The 27,443-nt window shown below is 37.4% G+C and overlaps 1 long non-coding RNA gene across 1 annotated transcript; it reads left to right on the top strand.

The window, feature by feature from the left end:
* Nucleotides 1-27,443, top strand: LOC120533601. The gene is made up of 4 exons (XR_005634566.1): nucleotides 1-206; nucleotides 26,016-26,235; nucleotides 26,760-26,840; nucleotides 27,378-27,443. It is a non-coding gene; the product is annotated as an uncharacterized LOC120533601 (long non-coding RNA).

Raw genomic sequence — 27,443 nt, 5'->3', positions numbered from 1 at the left:
GTTGCACTTTACAAGTCCAAGAAGGCAGGTGGAGACTCCCAGGGCACTATAAACATAGCCTCGCAAATGATCATGGGAGAATGGAAAGGTACATGACACACGACGCTGGAGGATGATCAAGGACACTGCAAGACTGGAATAGCTCTGGCTGCTTTAGGAAGTTGTCATTTTCAAGAGGAGTCTCCTTTGGCTTTAACAGTGGGAAGGTGAGTTTCCTAGAAGCACGACTGTGAATCATTTGTTGCTGGGCATAACTCTCATTCATTGTGTATCTGTCTTTCCATCTTGATGCTTGTTGCAATAGTATAATTGTTAACACACTTCTAAAACTGGATTTTAGGCAAATTAAGTTATTTTTCTTGAAATTCCACATTAAGTGGAAGTCATAATGGAATCTGTGACCTCACAATTTACAGTGTTGTATAAAGCATGGAAGTAAACTAAAATAAACAAGCAAAATTAATCAAATGTAAAATTGATGTGTTCATAAAGGTTTTATTCATTTTTTAATAGCAACCTTGTAATATATTCTGGTAATCATATTGATGATAGGTCAGACAGAGAAAGTGGAAAGATGGAGGAATCAAACCTGGTAAGGTTTCTGCTATCTTTATTCCATACTACATTACAACATAACACTACAATATAATAGTGATTAAAATGGCCATATTAGAATATTAATGCTTTCATGTGTTCCTTGAAAATACTATTTAAACTGCCATGTCAATTAATTCATCAATTAGAAAATCTAATAGCAACTTTTTTCATTTGCTGATAGCCTGGTTTCAGACAAAAATACTCTGCTAGAGCACTGTCTAGAGGCTAAAGCTCAGTGTATACTGTATTTCACACTCTCTCCAATAGCAATGATACTCCTACTTCCTTGCCTCTTAAGAGACGTTTTCATACCAAAACTGAATACCACCACAGAAAGAAATGCATTTCTCAATGAACATTCAAACAGTCAGTTTTTCTTAACATTATTGCTTTGCACAGCACTAGTAGATGATATGATAAATAGTAAAGAGGACAAGTACATTTAGTGTTTACTTCTAGATCTTCTAGAGATCTTATGGCAACTGATATTACTTGACAAATTGAACATGAAGATGCTGTTGTTAACACTGTTGCTGCTAATAAAAAAATCTTTAACATTGTAAAAACTAGGTTAGAAGGATATATTTAATGTATACAAGTAGCTGAGTCCCCATCATAGACTCAGATTAGAGTATGCTGCAGTAGTGAATCTTAAATGCACATTGTTAATAGAACAAATACCTAAATACAGTACAATAGTTTAAATGCTGACAGTGTTCTGAATTTCTGAAGTATTTCAATGTGCTGCAACTACATGCAAGTTACTGTGCTGATTTCAATGCTCCTAGCACAGATGCTACTATATGGTGTATAACAGTGAAAGAACCTTTTGTGAATGATGACTGCAATGTGTGGGATGATCACCCGCTTTGAACATATTTACTTGCAGAGATGACTTCAGACATGCATCACTTACAGAGCCAAATGTGCACCTAATGACTCTTATACAGAAACCTATATGTCTGGTCGTATGTATTAATGTATTCTTGCCAAGGCTAAGAATCACACAGAAGTTACACAGGAGATACACAGGAGAGATTTCACAGGAAAATAATTAAATTCAGCCAAATGCAATGTCAACTACATTTACATCCATGATTACAGCAACAAGACCAAGATTAAAGGACTTATACATTAAGTTTACTTCCACCAAAATATTACGATAGTCCAACAGAAAACTTCATCATTTACCTTCTTCTGTCTTTGACAAGCTACAATTCTTAAAATTGAAGGTATTATAGAGAAGAAATCACTCTTCTACTAGGATGTCACATTTAGTTATTATTCAGAAAAAAAACAATTAGGCAGATCACTGTGGACCCAATTCAAACTGTGGTGACTTATAATAAACATTTTACTACACATTGAAAATGCTTTCTTGTAGCTTTGAGAAGTTGGAATAGTTTCTCCCATTAATCATTGAAAGTCTTGACTATTGAGTAGGTCTGTCTACAAGAGAGCAGCAGAAACAATAATGTATTTGTTATGCATTGTGGGCTTTCTCAGTTCACAAAGGTACCCTATGGTACATCATCAACTCCAAGTGCATTTCAGTGAATGTTTCCCAATACTGGCAAGACAGGATGGTGTCAAGTGCTATCTAGATAAAATTGCACTTTTGAGTATTGAAAATAAGACTACTTGCTTATCTTACTTGGGATTTGTTGCGATAGCGCCATAATGACAAACTGACATAGATATAGTCACACTAGTGTCTGAAATTATCATACAACAACAGAACATTAAGCTTATGTTGCATACGCTGCTTTCCAAAATCCTAAAAGTGACATGGACAAAACATGGCCTTTTAGTCTGAAATTACATGACCCTGCTATTGTAACATATTTTCAGAATTCTGACTAAGTTGGCAATGCAGTATGTCTAGTTATTCTTGGCACTCTCTATGTCATTGAACCACTAGAATTACAGTCTAAAATGATTCATCTTGGACATGCTGCTCATCAAGGGATTTTACAAAGCACAGAATCAGAGATTTACACTGGTGGCTTGACATGGTCTCTCGAGTGGAAACTCCTATAAAATAATGCACAACTTGCCAACAACATAAGACTGCCAGCACAAATGTTTCTCTGTTACCCATTCCAAGTACTCCTTAGAAAAAGCTTGCCAATGATACTGTGGGACCAATCCAAAATGTTCCTCATGATTGACAAATATTGACTATCTCAGGAAATGACCAGAATTAGCCTATACATCTGCTTCTAATGTCTGCCGATTTAATGTTTTACTCAAAATGTTAATTCTGAAATCCACTGTAAACTGTAAACTGTTTATGCTGAATATGGCAATTATTTATTATATATATATTAATTATGGGGCTGCACGGTGGCACAGTGGTAGTGCCGCTGCCTCGCAGTAAGGAGACCTGGGTTCGCTTCCTGGGTCCTCCCTGCGTGGAGCTTGATGATCTTCCCATGTCTGCGTGGGTCTCCTCCGGGTGCTCTGGTTTCCTCCCACAGTCCAAAGACATGCAGGTTAGGTGCATTGGCAATCCTAAATTGTCCTTGGTGTGTGGGTGTGTGTGTGTGTCCTGTGGTGGGCTGGCGCCCTGCCTGGGATTTGTTCCTGTGTTGGCTGGGATTGGCTCCAGCAGACCCCCGTGACCCTGTGTTAGGATATAGAGGGCTGGATAATGGATGGATATTAATTATATGTAAATATGGCAATTATTTCTGATTGGGTCATAAAGCTTGTTTGTCAATACTAACAAGTTAATCATGAGATAAACCATTTTAATGTATTGTTAAAAGACTGTTTGCATATTGCAAATATTACAAGACACCATCTGAAGTCCTTTCTGACAAATTTTGTCTACATATACCGAGGCACTTCATATGCAGTTGCGCAGATGTCTTCTGCTCATCTCTTACACAGCAATTCAATCAGCTACTATTATGACTGGCTGCAATCTATTTTCTACAATAAACTGAGAGAATCATTAGGAACAGTAAACTTTGGACAAAAGTAATGAGAAATTAAAACAAGTGTATTGGAAAAATCTCTAATGAGCAAAATAAACATGTAATTACTTTGATAGATAGATAGATACATTGGTAGAGGGCAATTTAGCATAACATTAAAAATACTAAGGTAAATATACTGTGTAAAGCTCTAGCAAACTCACTCAAAGGTTTAGATTAACAACCATTTCTTCATGCAGTCCATTAAAGGAAAAGAATGGTTATGCTTCTTGTTTATGAATTAATCTGACTGTAGTGAATTATTCATACAGCACGTTCTCCATGGGGTCTCATGTATAAACGGCGTGTGCATACTAAAATTTTGCATATACCCGTTTCCATGCTCACTTTGAGATGAATAAAAACTAAACATGGCATAAAGCCATGCACATTTTCACAGTAGCCTCACACCATGCATACGCACTTTTTTGCTTGGTTTTTGTAAACTGCCTGCACCCTGCATCAGAGCAGTGCTACTGTTTTTTAGATTCACATCCATGATGTGGACTTTATCAAATACAACAAAATTAATTCCATATCATTTACAAATTTAAGGCATTTGATTGTAATCATTCTGTAATAATGTAATGATGCATGGAATGGACAAACTATTCCAAATACCATAGCTGTTTTGGCATTGTTATTCTTATTGCACCATTGAGAGTATTTTAACATGCTTATTGTATGGGTGTGTGTGTGTGTGGTATCACAGCTGCAAAGGTTGTTTGTAGAGCGCAGAAGATTACAGGTTACAGCAGAGGATATACCTGTAGCTTCCAGCCCCGAAGGACATTTATAACACACACTGCCTCAGGAAAGCCATCAACATCTGTATGGATTTCACTTACTCATGTGTACAGTCTGTTTGAACTTGTCCAATCTGGCAAACAGTCTATCAAGTGCTCCCGGTAGAATTGTTTGTACTTATAATTACAATTACCTTATTGTAAACTTGCACTAGAATTATACAGGGAGTGCAGAATTATTAGGCAAGTTGTATTTTTGAGGATTAATTTTAATATGGAACAAACACAGTGCTATCAGTCAATCCAAAATGTTAATAAACCTGAAACCTGAATGTTTCACAACGGAAATGTGAGTGTGAACATCATCAGGGGAATACATATGTGCGCACAATTATTAGGCAACTATTAGTGTGCAGATTTATTATGCAACTAAAGGAAAAATGAAAATTTTCCCATCTCACTTGTTTATTTTCATCTGTTATAGTGAGAATAATAAACAAACACCTCAAAATTTACAAATAAACATCTCTGACATTTCAAAAAAAATAAATCAATCAATCAATGACCAATATAGCCACCCTTCTTTCCAATAACAGTCATAAGCCTTTCCATTCATGGAGTCTGTCAGTTTCTTGATCTGTTGACGATCAGCTTTTTGTGGAGCAGTGACTACAGCCTCCCAGACACTCTTCAGAGAGGTGTATTGTTTTTCTCCCCCGTAAATCTAGCGTTTAAGAAGTGCCCACAAGTTCTCGATAGGGTTTAGGTCAGATGAGAAAGGGGGGCCATGTCATTATTCCTTCATCTTTAAGGCCTTTACTGGCTGGCCACGCTGTGGAGAACTTCGATGCAAGTGATGGAGCATTGGCCTGCATAAAATCATGGTCTTTTCCTGTATCACTGTTTGAAGAAAGTGTCTTGAAAAACTGGCAGTAGGTTTGGGAGTTGATTTTGAGTTCATCTTCAATGCAAAAGGTCCAACTAGCTCATCTTTAAAAATACCAGCTCATACCAGTACCCCACCTCCACGTTGGAGTGGAGCTCTGTGCCCATTACTGATCCACAGGTCCATCCATCTGGTCCATCAAGAGTCACTCTCATCTCATCGGTCCATAAAACCTTTGAAAAAAATCTGTCTTCAGATATTTCTTGGCCCAGTTTTGACGTTTCAACTTATGTTTCTTGTTCAGTGGTGGTTGGGTTTCAGCCCTCCTTACCTTGGCCATGTCTTTGAGCACTGAACACCTTGTACTTCTGGGCACTCCAGGTAGGTTGCAGCTCTGGAATATGAAAGTACTGGAGGATAATGGGTTCCTGGTAGCTTCACGTTTGATTCTTCTCAAATCTTTGGCAGCTAATTTGTGTCTTTTGTTCTCAACACGTTTCTTGCGACCCTGTTGACTATTTGCAACAAAATGTTTGATGGTTCTGTGATCACACACCAATATCTTAGCAATTCCAAAAGTGCTGCATCCCTCTGAAAGACTTTTTACAATTTTTGACTTTTCAGAGTCAGTTAAATCTCTTTTTTGGCCCATTTTGCCTGAGGAAAACTAGCTGCCTAATAATTCTGCACACCTTGATATAGGGTGTTGATCTCCTTAGGCCACACCCTCCCTCATTACACAAATACACATCACCTGACGTGCTTAAATCCAATAAGCATTCAAGTTAATACAGCTTGGAGTTGGAATATACGCATTAAAAATGATGATATGGTCAAAATACTCACTTGCCTAATAATTGTGCACACAGTGTAATATTGCACAACCTGAGCTACTTTATGAGCCATTTGTACCATGTGCACTATACATTTTTGTAAATTTATCTCTTTCTTTATTATTATTTTATAAGAAAATAAGTTTATGGAGGAGCTACATATTGAATCTCATTGTCCCATACAATGACAATAAGGGAATTCAATTTGTTTTAATAGAAGACAGCACAAATTTACAGATGATGATGACTGGCTACTAAGTTGATTTAGATTTCCAAAAGCTGTCCTCTAGGAGCTGTTTGCTGTTAGAAAACTAGGGTGTATACTTTATATCATTTTTATGATGAAATGCATTAAAGTATGTATATTATTTTTTACAAATAAATTGTTAACTGCATTTAAATAATGTATACTGTGTGACAGACAGCCGGGTCCCATGCCCGGCCGAGACGCCTCTACTGCATACGTCCCGGGGGAAACACCATGGGCCGTGCAATACCTTCCCCGGGGCGACTGGGGGCAGTCTCCCTGGCCGTGGGTCCTTCCTCAGTCTCCCCCGTGGCTTCATGGGACATTGAGTCCACCACAGCCCGGTTGGGAGATGGGGTGGCTGCTAGGGGGTGCTGCGGAGAGCCAGCTGCCACATCGGATGACTTACCAGCCCCACCCGGAGATGCAATTAAGGCCAGCTGGTCAGGCACCTGGAGCACTTCCGGGTGGGCTATAAAGCAGGCAACCTCCCTCCATTCAGGGCCAGAATCGGGAGGAAGAGGACGAGGAGGGGAGTGGTGGCAGAGAGGGTTGTGAAGAATTGTGCTTTGTGCTTTCGAACTGTGTTGGGCCTGTGGGACACGGGGAAGACGTGCCCCTCGGCTAAAGGAAAAAAGAATAAAGCCTGTGTGTTTTATACACGTGCCTCTGCGTGGTCTGTGCCGGGTCGGGTGCTATATAGCGCCTTTTACAACTGTTAATAATTAAACATGGGGGCACAGTTGGGCAGCAGTAGCGATGAACTGGCTTGTTCCTGCCTCACGCTCTATGCTGCTGGGACTGGCATGACCCTGGATGGATGGATGGAATGATTAAACATGTATAACAAAGATTTGTCATTGCAGCTGGTTTTTCATTTATTACAGATGTTTATTGTGTGGTGATTGGGTATGTAGAGAAAGAAAAGAGAAGGACAGGAATTGGGGTTGGTATGTTTGACAAATATAGTACTGCTGCAATAAATTATATCATCCAGGGACACACACATCACAGCAGGCATCTTAACGGGAGGCAGGAACAATCCCTGGACAGGGTGCTAGCTCATCGCTACCGCTGCGCCACAGTGTCCCCACATGTCTAACACATGCTTTAATGCAATTTTTCATGAAAATGATATCAAGTATACATCTTAGATTCCAAAATATTCAGAGAGCTGTGACATCATGAATGTAATGTATAATGTCGGCATAAGAGAAAGCCTGTTTAAGAAGCACATAGCGATTAAGACTGGGTCAGGGAACACATAGAATACAAAGCATTTAATGTGCTACTTTAGTTATGATGGGATTTGATTTTGAGAAATTCTAGTAAATTCAACATTGACTTTAAGATGAAGTTTACAAGGTTCTACTTTAATGACAAAATAAACTACACGATTAAAGTGGAAATTTTGAGATTAAGGTCAACATTTGACCTCGACATAGACCTTTTTTTCTTCACCATGTCCCTATTATTTTTTCTTTTCTCTGGCACATCTTTATGGCAGTCAGACACTCTCCTTTTCATGTCAGCTTTGACATCTGAATACTTCTTTTTTACTATTGTCTTTTAACAAAACACTAAATGGAATGGGCTATTTACATTGATTTATATTTTTAAATATGCAAAATTCTGGGATGAGTCGGAGTGGGGCTGTAGGCATATGCATGTGTGTTAAAATTCATGTTGATTAGGAGTTATAAAGGGAAAGTGAGTGAAACTTTGCTTACACACAATGTTATTCATTTGAATTTATTTGTGTGTACACACAATTCTACACACGGCCTTATACATGAGACCCATGGCCTGCCTGTGTTTTTTTTTTCTTGCTATTAGGTAGTCTATTTATCGCTATAAACAAGTTTGGTTTCCCCAGCAATTAGTGTCATTTGAATTTGTAATAATTTATTGGAATTTGACTGTTATGATTTGATTTATTTTTTGTTTATATTCTTAATTTTGTTCTGCCTATTTCTAGATTGGTGTTGGGTTTTATTTATGGTTTTTAACACAGGAGAAACCTTAATCTAATGTTCACTTTCACCAATACAGTGTTTTGATATCGACTAGAATTATTTAGCATCTTATTATGACAATATTGTTGTTTACTATGAGTGTAATCATTTTGTGGGATTTTGATGTATAGTTGCAATGTTGTTGCTATGCCAAGACACTGGGAGTATGCTGGGCATGACTACACCTATGCAACTGAATAAAGATAGAATCTTCAAATCTTTGAGACTGCACTTTGTTTAGTGACTGCAGTAAAATGATTTAGTTCCCTGGTATTTTGATTACAAGGTTTGGCCTCTTGATTATAAATGACAAGAGATAGAACTGATTTTCTGGTTTTGAACTTAGCTAGGCTTATGTCTACATCTTCTGGTTGCTTATTCTGTTCATTTTTCTCACATGACACTGGGCAGTAAATTAACAATATATTTTTCTAGTAACTCAGGTACTTAAGTAGTGTTGCTCCCAAAATTAAATTAATAATCTAGAAGCCATAAGTATTTTTTCTTCACCCATTGTGAAAACAAGAATAGGTTTATAGGGTCAGTACTGTCACATGTGCAGAATAGGCTACATACTGAAACCTCACAACTGTGAGAAACTTTTAACTAGTACATCCAACTGAATAATTAATATTCCAAAACAATAATTAAACCATTGCAACATGATGGACAGAACAATTTGTTCATAAAAAATAAAATCTTCAGTTAATAACAAATTTAGTTGCTTTTAACTTGTGCTACTGCTCAATCCTTTTGTGGTCTGTTATGTCCCAGAGTCAGTTCAGTGCATTTTATGCTTTTTATTTATTTAGTTTTTTTAATTATATTTATTATTCATTTTGTATTATTGGCCATTAGTGTAGTGATCTTACATTGGTTCAGATATCCAAAATGGCTCCCACTTCATTAAAGTGCACAAAAGGTGTAGCTTAATGGTTGTCATGTCGTGTCATCAGACAGTGTCACATGGTCTTATTAGCCATGAAAGCATGATAGAACTTTCCGTTTATTGGATATGTTTTACACTTTTTTTAATACTTTTACATAGTTGTTTCTTTTTTATTGTACATTTGCAGAGTGATTTTGTCTTTAATTAACTTTGTCCCTTATTTCTCTTGTGTGTTTTCTTTACAGCTTGATTTTCAGATGAGTGATAGGTTACGTATAGGCTTTTTAACAACAGTTTTCTTTAGATATTCCCTGAAGGTGCTAAAATTTCTGGTGACTCAGAAGCATGCTGTTTGCATAATACCAATATTTGTTTATTAATTTATGATTCAATTTCAGTGTTTTTCACTCCTCTCCTTTTGCAGAAAAGAGCTGTTTTAAAAAAATAATTTCCTAATAAAGGCATGATAGAATACATCTCTGCAAGATGTTTTTAGATCAGGCTACGATGCAAAATAAAAAAATATTTTCAAACTTATAGTTTATTATTCTGTATGCATAATATATCAATTCCATTTATAATAGTCTGTATCTCCTTTAATGGTTACTCAGTGGTGACTCAGAACACAGGCAAAGACTAGTGAGTAAACTATCTTTGAAGTCAAGTCTTATTGATAAGCTCAGTTTCCTAAGAATGATTCAACTTAACAGCCTTAATATACTGTATTTCTAAGAACATGAAAGACTTAATTCAGGAGTTCATAAGCATTAAAGCAATATATATTGCAGATTCCCTTTAGATAAATACAGTAGTGAAAAACACATTTAAAGGTACTGGTATAAATATAAAATTTACTTTAGGCTTAAATAATTTGGTTTAAACCTAGTGTTTCCTTAAACCTTTACTTCACAAAACCAAGGCACTAATTTTTACAACCCACATGTCTGATGTGCTGTATCTATTCTGATTTATAATAAATACTACTTCATCAACTGTTCCTTTTGGGTGGTTAACTTTCTTACTTCTCATGGATCCAATATACTGTATTTACTCGAATATAAACCAAGTTTTTCAGCACCCAAAATGTGCTGAAAAACATCACCCTTGGCTTATATTCGAGCCAGGTCCCGCTGCCCCCACCAACCCGACAGAAAGCTGAAGTGTACAGTACAGTGGAACCTTGGTTCACAAACGTCTCTGAAACGTATATATCGGGTTACGACCAAAAAGTTTGCCAAACTTTTGCATCTTTTCATGACCACACACTCGGTATATGAACAAGCCAGTTTCCCTTTCGGTTTGTGCGTGCCGATGATTTCCACATGTGTTCAGTCTCTCCCTGTGCATTCCCTGTGCAGCGAGAGAGAGAGGGAGCAAGAGAGACACAGACACACACACATGCACGCACACCCACATGCACGCACACACATACATGCGAAAGAGAGAGAGTGAGAGAAAGAGAGGGCTGGCCGCATAAGGCCGAGAAGGCAGTTAAAAAAATGCACCGGGCTTGTTTTTAAAGAAACAGATTCAAGCATTGTTTTAACCTCTGTGGAAGCCGGCCAAGACACAGACAGGCGGACACATTAATGTCACCCAACACACATTTATTGTACATTATTTACAAGTTCAAATTGCGCACAAACCCCAAAAGTCTCCAAAGTCCTGGCCAACACCAATGCCTCTTTCCTTCTTCAGGCCGCCTCCTTCCTCCTCCAGAGGCCTCGTCCACTCCACTCCCGACTCTCACCCTCGTATGAAGGGAGGTGGCCTCTTTTATAGCACCCGGATGTGCTCCAGGTGGGTTCCGGCAATCTTCCACGGACACGCCCCAGTGTGGCGGAAGAGATAGCTGCATCCCGGAAGGACTCGGGTGTCCCTCTCTTCTTCCTCCCAGCACTTCTGGGTGTGGCGGAAGTGCTGAGGTCCAGGGCTCCAATGGCATGGGGACGCTACAGGGTGGAGCTTCAAAACTCTGTACCCGTGGCCCCCACATGATCTGGGGAAGACGTAAGCCCTCCTCCGGTCTTCCTAGGTGTCCCGGCCGGGTTGCCACCCCAGCCATCTCTGACACCTCATTGTATTTAATGAAGAATTTTTTTCTATTAGATTTTAACCCCCACTTCACTTCTGTTTACAGCGATCGGTTCGTAGTGTGCATTGTTGCAATGTTACTTTTCTTGATGGTTTATTAAATTACATGTTTTTCAAATGTTCATTTTTTTCCCTGTGCTTAAAACTCATTAAAAAAAGTATTTTTAGCGAGTGGTTAAGTAGTGCTATAAGCAAACTCTTGCAGTGTTAGTTTTCTCTGTTGTTCAAGGTCTTCTCAGTGTTATTCAATGTTTTTACATTAAGTTTCCTATTACGCTGTGCATTTTATGGTATAATTATATTTGTGCTTAAAAATCTTTAAAAAAAAATATATATTTACATACAGTTTGTATGGTCTGGAATGAATTAATTGTATTTACATACAATCCAATGGGGGAAATTACTTTGGGTCCACTGTACCTGGTTTGGTCTGCGGGTGGTAGGAGAACTGCTGCAACCTCTGTGAGACTCATTCCAGGTTGTGTGCTCAATTAATGAGCTGAAGCCTCAATTAATGTATGATAATTTTATTGGTATTTATTTTGATTATTTAAACTTACCAGTAGCTGCTGCATTACCCACCTTAGGCTTATACTTGAGTCAATAAGATTTTCCAGTTTTTGTAGGTAAAATTAGGTACCGGCTTATATTTCGTCGGCTTATAATTGAGTTTATACGTATATAAGGAATTGTAATGATGGGTTAGGCAGCTATACAATGGCAGTTAGGTGGTGATTGCTAGTAACTCATACATTTTCGATCAGCTGCATTCTTGGTTATTTTCCCAACTGGATATGGAATATGTATAATAATAGTCATCCTTTTAAAATCTATTCTTCTTATCTTAATTTCCATAATGAGTATTCAGAAGGCAGATAAAAATAGATTTTGGCAAAATGCATTCTTGGGTCAACAGTAATTTTAGCAGCTCAAAGAAAGAGCATATACATTTAAAAAACACGACAAACCCTATACACTAGTCTGGAAAATAAACTACAATACAAAGGCTTTATGGTAGTCTTCATTGTTTTGCTTTTGTTGTAATTTTTTTGTGAAGTACAATTTTATTCATGTTATACTTCCGGTTGCAATTTTGTGTCTCCTGCCACATCTTGGTGCTTCGTAAATAGCATGAAAAAATGCAGTCCTAGTAATCTGGTTAATATATGGTTTAACTTTTAGGTCAGAGTCAATGATTACCCCTAAATTCTTTAACTCTGCTTTGACATTTAAAACAAAGGAATCAAGTTTATGTCTTAATACCCTTACTATTTCCATATTCACCAATCACTAAGATTTATGGCTTCTCCTTATTTTCTTTAAGACTGTTATTACTCATCCAATCAGAAATACTGCTAAGACATTGGATCAAAGAGCCTTAAGTAGTGTTGCTCCCAAAATTAAATTAATAATCTAGAAGCCATAAGTATTTTTTCTTCACCCATTGTGAAAACAAGAATAGGTTTATAGGGTCAGTACTGTCACATGTGCAGAATAGGCTACATACTGAAACCTCACAACTGTGAGAAACTTTTAACTAGTACATCCAACTGAATAATTAATATTCCAAAACAATAATTAAACCATTGCAACATGATGGACAGAACAATTTGTTCATAAAAAATAAAATCTTCAGTTAATAACAAATTTAGTTGCTTTTAACTTGTGCTACTGCTCAATCCTTTTGTGGTCTGTTATGTCCCAGAGTCAGTTCAGTGCATTTTATGCTTTTTATTTATTTAGTTTTTAATTATATTTATTATTCATTTTGTATTATTGGCCATTAGTGTAGTGATCTTACATTGGTTCAGATATCCAAAATGGCTCCCACTTCATTAAAGTGCACAAAAGGTGTAGCTTAATGGTTGTCATGTCGTGTCATCAGACAGTGTCACATGGTCTTATTAGCCATGAAAGCATGATAGAACTTTCCGTTTATTGGATATGTTTTACACTTTTTTAATACTTTTACATAGTTGTTTCTTTTTTATTGTACATTTGCAGAGTGATTTTGTCTTTAATTAACTTTGTCCCTTATTTCTCTTGTGTGTTTTCTTTACAGCTTGATTTTCAGATGAGTGATAGGTTACGTATAGGCTTTTTAACAACAGTTTTCTTTAGATATTCCCTGAAGGTGCTAAAATTTCTGGTGACTCAGAAGCATGCTGTTTGCATAATACCAATATTTGTTTATTAATTTATGATTCAATTTCAGTGTTTTTCACTCCTCTCCTTTTGCAGAAAAGAGCTGTTTTAAAAAAATAATTTCCTAATAAAGGCATGATAGAATACATCTCTGCAAGATGTTTTTAGATCAGGCTACGATGCAAAATAAAAAAATATTTTCAAACTTATAGTTTATTATTCTGTATGCATAATATATCAATTCCATTTATAATAGTCTGTATCTCCTTTAATGGTTACTCAGTGGTGACTCAGAACACAGGCAAAGACTAGTGAGTAAACTATCTTTGAAGTCAAGTCTTATTGATAAGCTCAGTTTCCTAAGAATGATTCAACTTAACAGCCTTAATATACTGTATTTCTAAGAACATGAAAGACTTAATTCAGGAGTTCATAAGCATTAAAGCAATATATATTGCAGATTCCCTTTAGATAAATACAGTAGTGAAAAACACATTTAAAGGTACTGGTATAAATATAAAATTTACTTTAGGCTTAAATAATTTGGTTTAAACCTAGTGTTTCCTTAAACCTTTACTTCACAAAACCAAGGCACTAATTTTTACAACCCACATGTCTGATGTGCTGTATCTATTCTGATTTATAATAAATACTACTTCATCAACTGTTCCTTTTGGGTGGTTAACTTTCTTACTTCTCATGGATCCAATATACTGTATTTACTCGAATATAAACCAAGTTTTTCAGCACCCAAAATGTGCTGAAAAACATCACCCTTGGCTTATATTCGAGCCAGGTCCCGCTGCCCCCACCAACCCGACAGAAAGCTGAAGTGTACAGTACAGTGGAACCTTGGTTCACAAACGTCTCTGAAACGTATATATCGGGTTACGACCAAAAAGTTTGCCAAACTTTTGCATCTTTTCATGACCACACACTCGGTATATGAACAAGCCAGTTTCCCTTTCGGTTTGTGCATGCCGATGATTTCCACATGTGTTCAGTCTCTCCCTGTGCATTCCCTGTGCAGCGAGAGAGAGAGCAAGAGAGACACAGACACACACACATGCACGCACACACACATGCACGCACACACACATACATGCGAAAGAGAGAGAGTGAGAGAAAGAGAGGGCTGGCCGCATAAGGCCGAGAAGGCAGTTAAAAAAATGCACCGGGCTTGTTTTTAAAGAAACAGATTCAAGCATTGTTTTAACCTCTGTGGAAGCCGGCCAAGACACAGACAGGCGGACACATTAATGTCACCCAACACACATTTATTGTACATTATTTACAAGTTCAAATTGCGCACAAACCCCAAAAGTCTCCAAAGTCCTGGCCAACACCAATGCCTCTTTCCTTCTTCAGGCCGCCTCCTTCCTCCTCCAGAGGCCTCGTCCACTCCACTCCCGACTCTCACCATCGTATGAAGGGAGGTGGCCTCTTTTATAGCACCCGGATGTGCTCCAGGTGGGTTCCGGCAATCTTCCACGGACACGCCCCAGTGTGGCGGAAGAGATAGCTGCATCCCCGGAAGGACTCCGGGTGTCCCCTCTCTTCTTCCTCCCAGCACTTCTGGGTGTGGCGGAAGTGCTGAGGTCCAGGGCTCCAATGGCATGGGGACGCTACAGGGTGGAGCTTCAAAACTCTGTACCCGTGGCCCCCACATGATCTGGGGAAGACGTAAGCCCTCCTCCGGTCTTCCTAGGTGTCCCGGCCGGGTTGCCACCCCAGCCATCTCTGACACCTCATTGTATTTAATGAAGAATTTTTTTCTATTAGATTTTAACCCCCACTTCACTTCTGTTTACAGCGATCGGTTCGTAGTGTGCATTGTTGCAATGTTACTTTTCTTGATGGTTTATTAAATTACATGTTTTTCAAATGTTCATTTTTTTCCCTGTGCTTAAAACTCATTAAAAAAAGTATTTTTAGCGAGTGGTTCGTAGTGCTATAGCGCAAACTCTTGCAGTGTTAGTTTTCTCTGTTGTTCAAGGTCTTCTCAGTGTTATTCAATGTTTTTACATTAAGTTTCCTATTACGCTGTGCATTTTATGGTATAATTATATTTGTGCTTAAAAATCTTTAAAAATATATATATATTTACATACAGTTTGTATGGTCTGGAATGAATTAATTGTATTTACATACAGTCCAATGGGGGAAATTACTTTGGGTCCACTGTACCTGGTTTGGTCTGCGGGTGGTAGGAGAACTGCTGCAACCTCTGTGAGACTCATTCCAGGTTGTGTGCTCAATTAATGAGCTGAAGCCTCAATTAATGTATGATAATTTTATTGGTATTTATTTTGATTATTTAAACTTACCAGTAGCTGCTGCATTACCCACCTTAGGCTTATACTTGAGTCAATAAGATTTTCCAGTTTTTGTAGGTAAAATTAGGTACCTCGGCTTATATTTCGGTCGGCTTATAATTGAGTTTATACGGTATATAAGGAATTGTAATGATGGGTTAGGCAGCTATACAATGGCAGTTAGGTGGTGATTGCTAGTAACTCATACATTTTCGATCAGCTGCATTCTTGGTTATTTTCCCAACTGGATATGGAATATGTATAATAATAGTCATCCTTTTTAAAATCTATTCTTCTTATCTTAATTTCCATAATGGGTATTCAGAAGGCAGATAAAAAATAGATTTTGGCAAAATGCATTCTTGGGTCAACAGTAATTTTTAGCAGCTCAAAGAAAGAGCATATACATTTAAAAAACACGACAAACCCTATACACTAGTCTGGAAAATAAACTACAATACAAAGGCTTTATGGTAGTCTTCATTGTTTTGCTTTTGTTGTAATTTTTTTGTGAAGTACAATTTTATTCATGTTATACTTCCGGTTGCAATTTTGTGTCTCCTGCCACATCTTGGTGCTTCGTAAATAGCATGAAAAAATGCAGTCCTAGTAATCTGGTTAATATATGGTTTAACTTTTAGGTCAGAGTCAATGATTACCCCTAAATTCTTTAACTCTGCTTTGACATTTAAAACAAAGGAATCAAGTTTATGTCTTAATACCCTTACTATTTCCATATTCACCAATCACTAAGATTTATGGCTTCTCCTTATTTACTTTAAGACTGTTATTACTCATCCAATCAGAAATACTGCTAAGACATTGGATCAAAGAGCCAAAAACATCAGGGTCATCAGGTGCTATCGATAAATAAACCTGTGTGTCAGCTGCATAACAGTGGTAGCTCACCTTGTTTTTTTTCACATAATCTGGCCTAATGGAAGCATGTAGATTGAAAAGAGCAATGAAATCAGAATAGATCTTTGTGGTATACCATATACAGTCATGGCCGAAATTATCGGCATCCATGGAATTTTCCCAGAAAATGCACCATTTCTCCCAGAAAATTGTTGCAATTACAAATGTTTTGCTATACACATGTTTATTTCCTATATGTGCATTGGAACAACACAAAAAAACAGAAAAAAAGACAAATCTGACATCATTTCACACAAAACTCAAAAACCGGGCTGGACAAAATTATTGGCACCCTCAACTTAATATTTGGTTGCACACCCTTTGGAAAAAATAACTGAAATCAAGCGCTTCCTATAACCATCAACAAGCTTGTTACACCTCTCAACTGGAATTTCCGACCACTCTTCTTTTGCAAACTGCTCAAGGTCAATCAGATTTGAAGGGTGCCTTCTTCCAACAGCAATTTTGAGATCTCTCCATAAGTTTTCAATCGGATTTAGATCCGGACTCATTGCTGGCCACTTCAGAACTCTCCAGCGCTTTGTCTTCAACCATTTCTGGGTGCTTTTAGAGGTATGTTTGGGGTCATTGTCCTGCTGGAACACCCATGACCTTTGACGCAGACCCAGCTTTCTGACACTGGGCCCTACATTGCACCCCAATATCTTTTGGTAGTCTTCAGATTTCATGATGCCTTGGACACAGTCAAGGCATCCAGTGCTAGAGGCAGCAAAACATCTTAGAACCTCCACCATGTTTGACTGTAGGTACTGTGTTCTTTTCTTCGTAGGCCTCATTCCATTTCTGTAAACGGTAGAATGATGAGCTTTACCAAAAAGCTCTACCTTGGTCTCATCTGTCCACAAGTCGTTCGCCAAGAAGAATTTTGGCTTCCTCAAGTACATTTTGGCAAACTCCAGTCTGGCTTTTTATGTTTCTGTGTCAGCAGTGGGGTCCTCCTGGCTCTCCTGCCATAGCATTTCATTTCGTTCAGATGTCAACGGATAGTTCAAGCTGACACTGTTGCAACCTGAGTCTGCAGAACAGCTTGAATATGTTTTGAAGTTGTTTGGGGCTGTTTATCCACCATTCGGACTATCCTTCGTTGCAGTCTTTTATCAATTATTCTCTTCCGTCCACGTCCAGTGCCATGTGTTGTGAACTTCTTGATTATGTTGCGCACAGTGGACAAAGGAACATGAAGATCTCTGGAGATGGACTTGTAGCCTTGAGATTGTTGATATTTTTCCACAATGTTTGTTCTCAAGTCCTCAGACAATTCTCTGCTTTTCTTTCTGTTCTTCATGCTTAGTGTGGCACAGAAAGGTTGAGCCAACTTTTCTCCATTTTAACTGGCTTCAGGTGTGATTTCCATATTGCCAGCACCTGTTTCTTGCAACAGGTGAGTTCAAACGAACATCATACGCTTGAAATAAAACGATTTACCCACAATTTTGAAAAGGTGCCAATAATTTTGTCCAGCCCATTTTTGGAGTTCTGTGTGACATGATGTCAGATTTGGCTTTTTTCTCTGTTTTTTGTGTTGTTCCAATACACATAAAGGGAATAAACATGTGCATACCAAAACATTTGTAATTGCAACAATTGTCTGGGAGAAATGGTGCATTTTCTGGGAAAATTCCAGGGGTGCCGATAATTTCGGCCATGACTGTATAATGTCATGGATCTCTTACATACAATCACCACAACTAACAAATAATTTTCTACCTGTTAAATATGAGTATATAAATCTAGAGACTGCCAGAGAATCCCACTCATTGTCTAAGGCAATTTATAAGAATACTGAACTCAAGTCTAAGATACAAGGACAGATATATAGCCTCTGTCTGCATTAATCCACAAATCATTTACTAAGTTAATCTCTGCAGTTTCTGTACAATGATTGTTCTGAAAACTGACTGAATCTTGTCAAGAACAGAATGTTTAACCAAATAGTCAATTAGCTGCTTAAAAACCTTACTTTCTAACATTTTATTACGAAGGAAAGGTTAAAAATTGGTCTTGAGTTAGACAGATAAATCGAGGTTATTTTTTTTTTGAACAGGGATTTAACAACTGCAGTCTTTAGACAGTCAGGGACGCATTAAGATGTAAAAATATCCAAACTTTTGTAACATGTATAAGGTTACGTGATAATCTGCTGTTCTATTCTAAATTCAACCTGCCTGGAACTCAATTAAGCAGGTCTGAAAAAGTTCTTATATACTGTATACCCTCATGTATTTCAATTAAAGGGATGGCTTTGTTTTACATTATGAATTTGATCAAAACAAAAATACCTATTGTATATAGTGCTATATAATGCTATGCGGGGCGGCACGGTGGCGCAGTGGTAGCGCTGCTGCCTCGCAGTTAGGAGACCTGGGTTCGCTTCCCGGGTCCTCCCTGCGTGGAGTTTGCATGTTCTCCCCGTGTCTGCATGGGTTTCCTCCCACAATCCAAAGACATGCAGGTTAGGTGGATTGGTGATTCTAAATTGGCCCTAGTGTGTGCTTGGTGTGTGGGTGTGTTTGTGCGTGTCCTGCAGTGGGTTGGCACCCTGCCCAGGATTGGTTCCTGCCTTGTGCCCTGTGTTGGCTGGGATTGGCTCCAGCAGACCCCCGTGACCCTATTCGGATTCAGCGGGTTAGACGATGGATAATGTTATGCTTAGTAAGAGTTTTTTTAAGACAAACGCCTAACAGAGTTTGAATTTACTAATTTATTTTTCTTAGCACCATTTTTTTTATTATCCTAGGAATTAGAATGCACTCTACCAGGCAGTGCCAAATAATCTAAAACATTCTCTGCCTCATTGGAAGATTGATTTAACAGTGTGTGCTACATGCCAATCCCCCAGTAATCCATGCTTAAGGTTTGCGATGCCTTTTAATGACTTTGGGCTACTGAAATTAGTAAACATCTGCCAATCTCAGCCCTTCACCAGGTGATGTGAAGAGCCCAAGACTTTTAAATACTCCGTGTGAATGGTTTTCTTATTTAAGCTTTTTTGTGGTTTTAAATCACTTTGTCCTAGAAACAAATGTAAATGAACTGTCTATAGAGTAAATATTAAAGAAAAAGATTTTAATCTCTAAAGCTACTGTGTGTACTCACTTGACAGCCACACTGTGAATCGCATTTAGATTGGCTGTCACACAGATACTTTTTTTTCAACACTTTATCATCCTGAACCCCCTCCTCTATAGTTGCCAAGAGTTACTACCATGAATGTTGATTGTGCTATCACAACTGAATTTTCCCCTTAGAATTTACCTCCCCTTTAAAAGAACTGAAGTTAGTCCAGAAACTAATCAAAGCCGACAGAACATTTCAAGGATGTTGGACCTTGGATTTATTGACAACCTGTCTACGCCTCTACGTGTTCAGGGGACAGATAACACTCATTATGTATATGGAAGTGTAAAATGTGTCGCTACTTCTTCTGGCAAAGACAGCTGTGAGTACTTACAACATGTAATGTCTTGAAATACTGTACTATAGTTGATACTCTACCATTTTTGAATTCATATCTGTCCTTGGAGAAAATTCTTTGTTTCACTCTATATTTTTGCTACAGGGAAATGTATTTTAGGTTTCAAATCAGGTAAGTTTACAATGATTAAATCAGTATTATACATATTTAAAAGGCAAATTGTGAATATTTTGCCATAATTCACTTTTGAGAGTGAAATTCATCCAATACATCACAATACAAAATCAAACTTTTTATTTTAATCAGCTGCATTTCTTTTAAAGCTTTAACACAATGAAAAATACATAATTGCAATGACTTTTTTCCTCAACTGAAATTTAGTAAAAATTAAAAACTTTTACAGTATGTAAACTTCTATAGTGCTCATCTGTGCCACGTAAACTAACATTTAAACATCTAATTCAGGGCAGAATGAATTCACTAATATCATCAAATGAAAAGCTTTAGGTTCCACCTTATTATTTTCTATTTTCCTCACACAAATATCATTGTATGATTTTCCAGGTCTAACTTTGAAGCAATGGAAAATTGTACATGTATGAAGAATACCTTTAAAGTGTGCTGTGATGCGGCTTCAGGCGATTTCAAATTTCATGAATTTCAGTCCATCATACTAGGTGCCTCCATCTGGCGCAATTTCATTCCGATTGACTTATGCAAGCCCATCCATCTGAACAGACATATAATCCTTATCTATATAACGTCCTACTCAGGGCCAGCATGTCAAATAATGCCACCTGAGGCAAGATACATTTTTCCCGAAACACTTAATTCACATTCAATACATATTGCTATAAAGATTTCACAATACATTGTGTTCTCGTAACATCCGACAAAAAATAAATAATATATATTTTTGGAAATAATGTGAAACAGTGAAAAACATTACCTTTAAAATAATAAAAAAAAACAAAATATTAATTGAAAAAGCAATACACCTGTATAAGGTGAAACTGATTGTGAAATTAAACCCCTCTGTCATTCCTCCTGCACACTTCTCAGAATACCTTGGCTGTTTCAAACAGAGTCCTGCAAGGTAAAAGGCATCTAATACTTTTAATTAGACGTATGCAGTATGAACTTAAGAGACTTAAAACAGACATGACAATATGCATTAGCACCAACCATCATAAATATTAGGAGTTAGGGGCTCAAAACATCATAGGCTACAACTTAGATAATATTTCTTTAAAGTAGTAATAATAGGAGAAACAGACATGGCAAAATAAAATTAAACGATTAATTGAACAGGACTGCAGCTGTACACTTTGAATTGCTAAAGGCTAATTTTATTCAAAGTATAAGCATCTCTCCAGTGGGCTTACATTAAAACTTAGGTTCAAACTTTACAAATACTGTTGCTCATCACTATCAATGACTCGATGATTATGCTCTTTGCATTTGCTCCTGGCATGCGAAAAAAAAATTTCTCCACAATCCCTATCTGGAAAAACTGGCACCTTGGATTGATTGAATGGTGATATTGCATTATTTGCATTACTAGTAAGGATATGGTAAACTGGAATCATCTGTAAATGTTTAGACACATTCATTATATTTATTATTATGTTAATATTAATTAATTATTATATTAAACTAGTCAGTAAAATTCAAGGGCTAACACTGTAAGCCTGTTAGCACATTTGTTGGTTTAATAGAGAGCTACCCTTTCAGTAGTCTTTTTATACTATCATTTAAAGACAATGCATTTTTCACTCATTTTAAATAATATATGAAATTTTTGAAAAGTCAGCTGAAACAGCCCAATTGCTACATGTTTTGTGCAATGTTAATCCTCAAATTCATATCTTCCAAGAGAGTCTTACAGGCAGCATCTTTCAGCACTTGCCATAATGTGCTGACCAATTTGCAGATGTCCTGAACTAAAGACAATTTGAAGTCAGCATTTAGCTGGTATTTATGTTTGTTTATTAGGCAGCATTTGTCTGGTTTTTATTTGAAAGCAAAATCTTTAGTTGCTCATACCCTCACGATTTGTCTTTAGTGAATTTAAGGCTTGAGCCAGCCACCACTTTATTACAATTGCAGAACTATAGAAATTATAAGAAGCCTAGCAGGAATGTTTGTGAAGGAGCTGCAGCCAGTCTTTAATATAGAACACACTACAGAGGCACTTGTTAAAATACCCCATAAAGTCTGAAAACATTGCAATAAAAAGTTAACACTAGTTTTAATATTTTAATGAAATATGATGATTTGCTAAGTAATATCATATCTAGTCCCCAAATAACAGAAATGAAGCAACCACAATTTTCAGTACAGTTGGTTTATCTAAAGTCTGTAAATGTGCTTATTTAAATGGGAAACCTCTTGAATAAATAGACCAAACTTACAATTTATAGATTTACTTTGTCAAATTAAACATTTTTTCTAATATATTATAGTATTTTGCTCAATTTGAACACATGCCATACTATTTTCTATGGCTGCTTAATCCTGACCAGGGTCATTGGGGGGGTGGAATCTATCCCAGCTAGCCCAAGGTGCAAGGCAGGAACACATACAAGCACACATTAGGGGCATTTCAGCAAAACCAATCTACCTAACCTACATATCTTTGGACTGCAAGAGGAAACCTACATGGGGAGAACATGAAACCTCCAAGCAGGAAGAACCCGGAACGTGAACTCAGGATTGTGAGACAGCAGCACTACCACTGCGCCACCCAAAATAAGCACGTCTGTGGAAATCACAAATAACTTTAACAGATTTATCATATGCGACATGCCATTTTCCCTAAGATCAGATCACTTTACAGACACCAACATTTTTATACTGTTCTGTCAATGGTTAGTAGCAAAACAGTAGTTTTAAAATGCTGTAATTCACCATGTGAGAGAGTTCCATTATTTATCAAGTCTTCTAAGTCATCTTTAGGAGCATGTTGTTGGGGGCCAGACTGTAAACTGTCCAATGGAAGGTGCTGAAGTGTCTTCACTGTTAAATTTTCATTTAGTGCATATGCCTAGAAAGCACAGACATTGCTCAGTAGGTCACATAATTGATGCGCACAGACCTTTGCAGTCTCAGGTGACATACAGTGGCAGGACTGAAGCTGACTCCACAGATTCTTTTGCATCTGCAAGTGAGAAAGATTTAGAAGACATGACCATGGAGCTATCAGAAAACATTAATAACTTGTATCTTAGAAAATATATGGCTAATTTACATGAAACCTCAAGTGCAGTTTATTTTACCTATATTAGTAACCCAGAATATAGTGGAAGAAATAAAGAAAATGCACAAGTTAGGAGAGACATATAGACTGAATAAATTTAAATACTTTGAATAAACCTGATCTTTCATTATCAGATGAAGTTGTTTCAAAAATTTTAGATGCAGGTAAACAAAGTGACCTATTCTCATCATGCCATTCATGGCCTATGAGAACCTTACATTCAAGAACACTGGCATTTAAGAAACTGTTGGACTATACAGAACCCAGAAAGTGTTTCTAGGAAGAGATGAGAGGGGAATAAAGAAATGTGATTATAATGTACCGGTGAAAGAAACACTGAAATGCTTACTAGAGCTCAGGCCCAAAAGAATATCTCAGTAAGCCCTTCCTGCAGATGTTCTCTGTGATATTGGTGATGGTAAGATATTTAAGTCCAACAGGTTCTTCCAGGATTACCTTTCATGTGAAAAATCCATTTTATAACAAGTTGCATTTGAAATGGTGAATCCATTGAGGTAAAAGAAAGAAGAACGAAGTGCTAGCCATGTACCACTCTCTTGTTAATTTACCTCCTAATTTTTAAACTAATGTAGATCATATAAAGCTTGTGTTGCTATGTACAGAGGCGTGTATCAAAGATTTTGGCCACAGCAAGTTTTTTTTTCCTTAGTTGGTATGTGATCTGAAAGTCTTATAAAAGAATGACATTGCTGCTTCGGAAGATGCAGTCATTAATGGAACTGTGTATTGCATTGTTGCAGATAATCTGGGCTCCCATTGTATAGAGGGTTTACTGAGAATTTCAGTGAGAATTCTTTAGCAGATACTGTTTTATTACCAAAATTGAAGTTTAGGATGGTGGCCCCAATGTAACTGTGCCACAGAGAACTATCGACAGTTACAATTATGCATTTGATTTATTGCAAAATGAGAAAGTTCAAAGCGGAAAATTCAAATCAGATTTCAGTACTTTACTAAACTACACTCTTTACCAGTCTGCTATGCCACACTGTCTTGGCCATGACATTTTTGTAGGCATCCTTTCTTATGATGATTGTTTGCACTTGAAGGTACTTGATTAAGAAGAAAAAATGGTTCACATACTTAACATAGAACAGAAGCATTTCTCAGCTTTAATATAGAGGTACTGATGCCTTCACTAAGCCAGGTGAAGTTAGTCCAAAATTACAGGTGAATCCAATCAAAACTGGGTTTTTCTAAGGCCCTTGCCAGTTTTAATTGGGAATTAAACTGCTAAACCTGAAGACACTGTTTGGCAAGTGATACTTCAGCTTAAAGATGTACTTTCATCCGTACTCCTAAAATCTTTGCATTTCAGGTTGCATTCTTGGAATGATTAGAAATTTGTCAATCTTATCAGAATTTGGATATTGCAATTTGAGAGCAACAACAGTTGTTTTAAAAGATGTGTCCTTCATTTGAAAAACTTTAAAATTCTGTGTTTTACACTCCCTAAGAGGTATTAAGTACATCAGAAGTCAAATGTTAAGGTTTCCTTGAATATGTACCAATTATGTACAAAAATGTTCAGTTTCAAATCATCAAGAATTATGATGTTTTGGAGTTTGGTGAACTTGTGCTCATTTTTGTCAAAAATGAGTCTGAGGTTTATATTTTGGGAAGGGTGTTTATGACTGAATCCTGCAAAAGCTCTTGTGGTATATGGCCGGCCAATACCCCCACACCGCCAGATGGACCCCTCCTGGCAACATGGAGGTGCCCTGAATTCCAGCAGGACATCATGGACCTTGGAGTTTTTCTACACAGCCCTGCTAGATACCGTGGGAGCCTCTAGGGGACGCTGCAGGGGATTTGTACTTTCCATATAGCCCAAAAGTAATTCACAATCATGGGAACAGAAGAGATGATATACTTCCGGGCTGAAGAAAAGAGGAGTTTTGATCTGACCTGGAAGTGCTAAGAATCACATGGACTGGGGGGATCAGAAGCACTTCTGGGTCAAGGACTTTGAAAGGACTGTGGGATATGCCAGCAGTGAGCCGAGTAGGGAGGAGGGTGACTGAGCTGCTGAGAGGTATGGAGGTTTATTGATCATTGTATTGTGTATTGTAGAGTGGAGTGTGCTTTGTGCACATTATTATTATAATAAATTCATTATTTGGACTTTTATATGGTGTCTGGCGTCTGGTCTAAGGGTTCAAGGGGATGACAGCGCCCCCCTATCTGTCACACTGCATTTGTACATTATGAAAATTTAGGGTGTAATGATGAGTTGCTTGCATATTGATTATTCAACTGAATTCTACCAGTTGCTGTGTTACATGATGAGTGATTCAAGGTGATCCCAGTGGAGTACAGCATGTTGTCATAAACCAAATTTCTAAGGCTGATAAATTATGTGAGTCCACTTTACTGTATTTTTCAGCCTAGTGTTAAGGAACCCAATCCATGGGAATCTGTGTGCGAACTTTTGGGTGTATCCTGTCAATCGGTTAAGTAAGAAGCCTTAAAGGTATTAGTAAGCCCAAAATGAATGTTTTGCTGTTATCTACTTATCCTTTTTCATGCATATCTGCCAGGGGACCACCTTCCAGGCTTTGAAATGGTAAGTAGTACCACTTGTGGACAAGAGGGAATGCAGTCGCTAACCACTTCTTTTTTCTCCACCGCAGTTCCGACAAGGTGTTCGAGGATGGTGCCTAGCTCAAAGAAGATTCTGCACCTTCCACCTGGGACGCCATAAAAACAGGAAGGTGGTGTTCATTCTGGACCAGGACTTCAACGGAAACAGAGCTTCTGCTAAACTGAGATCAATTTAAACCATTCTTTTGGCATCCTCAATCTGTTCTGCAAGTCACACCTTGTAACATCCTTCATTAGCGAAAGAAAAAGGTAAGTAGATGGCGACCAGTTTTTGCTATATTGCTGATTTTTTTTTATTTTATAAAAACAAATAAGCCAATCACAGCAGGATGGTAAGCAGATAATGGCAAACATTTAATTTTGGTAGAACTATACATTATTAGCTGAATGACAGTTTCTAAGACTTCTGAAATACAGCCAATAGTAATTTGAAAACAAAAATGTTTTTTTACATAAATAGTTGTGTTCAAGAAAACAGAGCGATGGCTTGAAAAATGTATTTACAAAAAGATGTCATCAAGAGTAGGCAAAAATTATGGAGGACAGTTTACATGTGTGCATGCGTTTGCCCCAATAATTTGTGACCAGTTTTATATGAAGCACAAAGAATCTCTCAAATCATTAATTTGTTTTGACTGTCCCATCTTTTTTGTTATTAAAGATTTGCCAGACTATAGCTGAACCTTCTTTAACCTTTTTTCTAAAGATGACATGCACCCATTGCCAAACACCTTACAATGTGCCATTACTGAAGTATTACCACTTTCCATTAGAATTTCACTTGAGGACACCTTGAATTCACTTGGGGTAAATTTTCCAAGTAAGAAAATTGGTAAACTCTTGGACACAGACAAGTAAGTATGTGTAGTTCTATCAATGTAAATAATTGAATTATTATTTTTTTTAATCCCAAAGAGTCAAAACTAACTATTTAGTTGGTATTAAGAGTTGTGAACACAGGGTTAGAATTAATACCCATAGACCAGGAAGCTGCTTCATAAACCAGTCACTGTCATGAAAGAATTAACCAAGATTTGATTGTTTAGATTTTGTGACACTATGTTGAATGCGCTTTGTAAGACAGGACCCAGACCTCACCTGCCTATACAGATGAGTTTTTTCCTTACTTTCCAACTCTTCTTTAAACTCATCTGTTTTTTGATAATTAGCTAACAAGATGAAATACTGTTGGTGTGATCCAGCAGAGAAAATGCTATACTTCAAGGCATTAGAGAGTTCTGCTATATATACTACAACTGCCAACAGTCCAATTAGGCGAGTTAGGTTGTTGGCAATAATGTGTCACATCAGATTTGGTTACAAACTGCAGGAGGTAGATGTACTCTATATGCAATTAAATTACTTAATTCTACATTTGTTTTATTTGTTAGACCACAGAAAAAAGCAGTGAACCATCTGCTGGTCTGAGAGTCTCTTCATCGCTAGGCACATTCTCC

Source organism: Polypterus senegalus, chromosome 8 (assembly GCF_016835505.1).
Source record: "Polypterus senegalus isolate Bchr_013 chromosome 8, ASM1683550v1, whole genome shotgun sequence".
Lineage (NCBI taxonomy): Eukaryota > Metazoa > Chordata > Cladistia > Polypteriformes > Polypteridae > Polypterus > Polypterus senegalus.
Note: the sequence above shows the minus strand (reverse complement) of the source record. Positions and strands in the feature narration are given on the sequence as shown.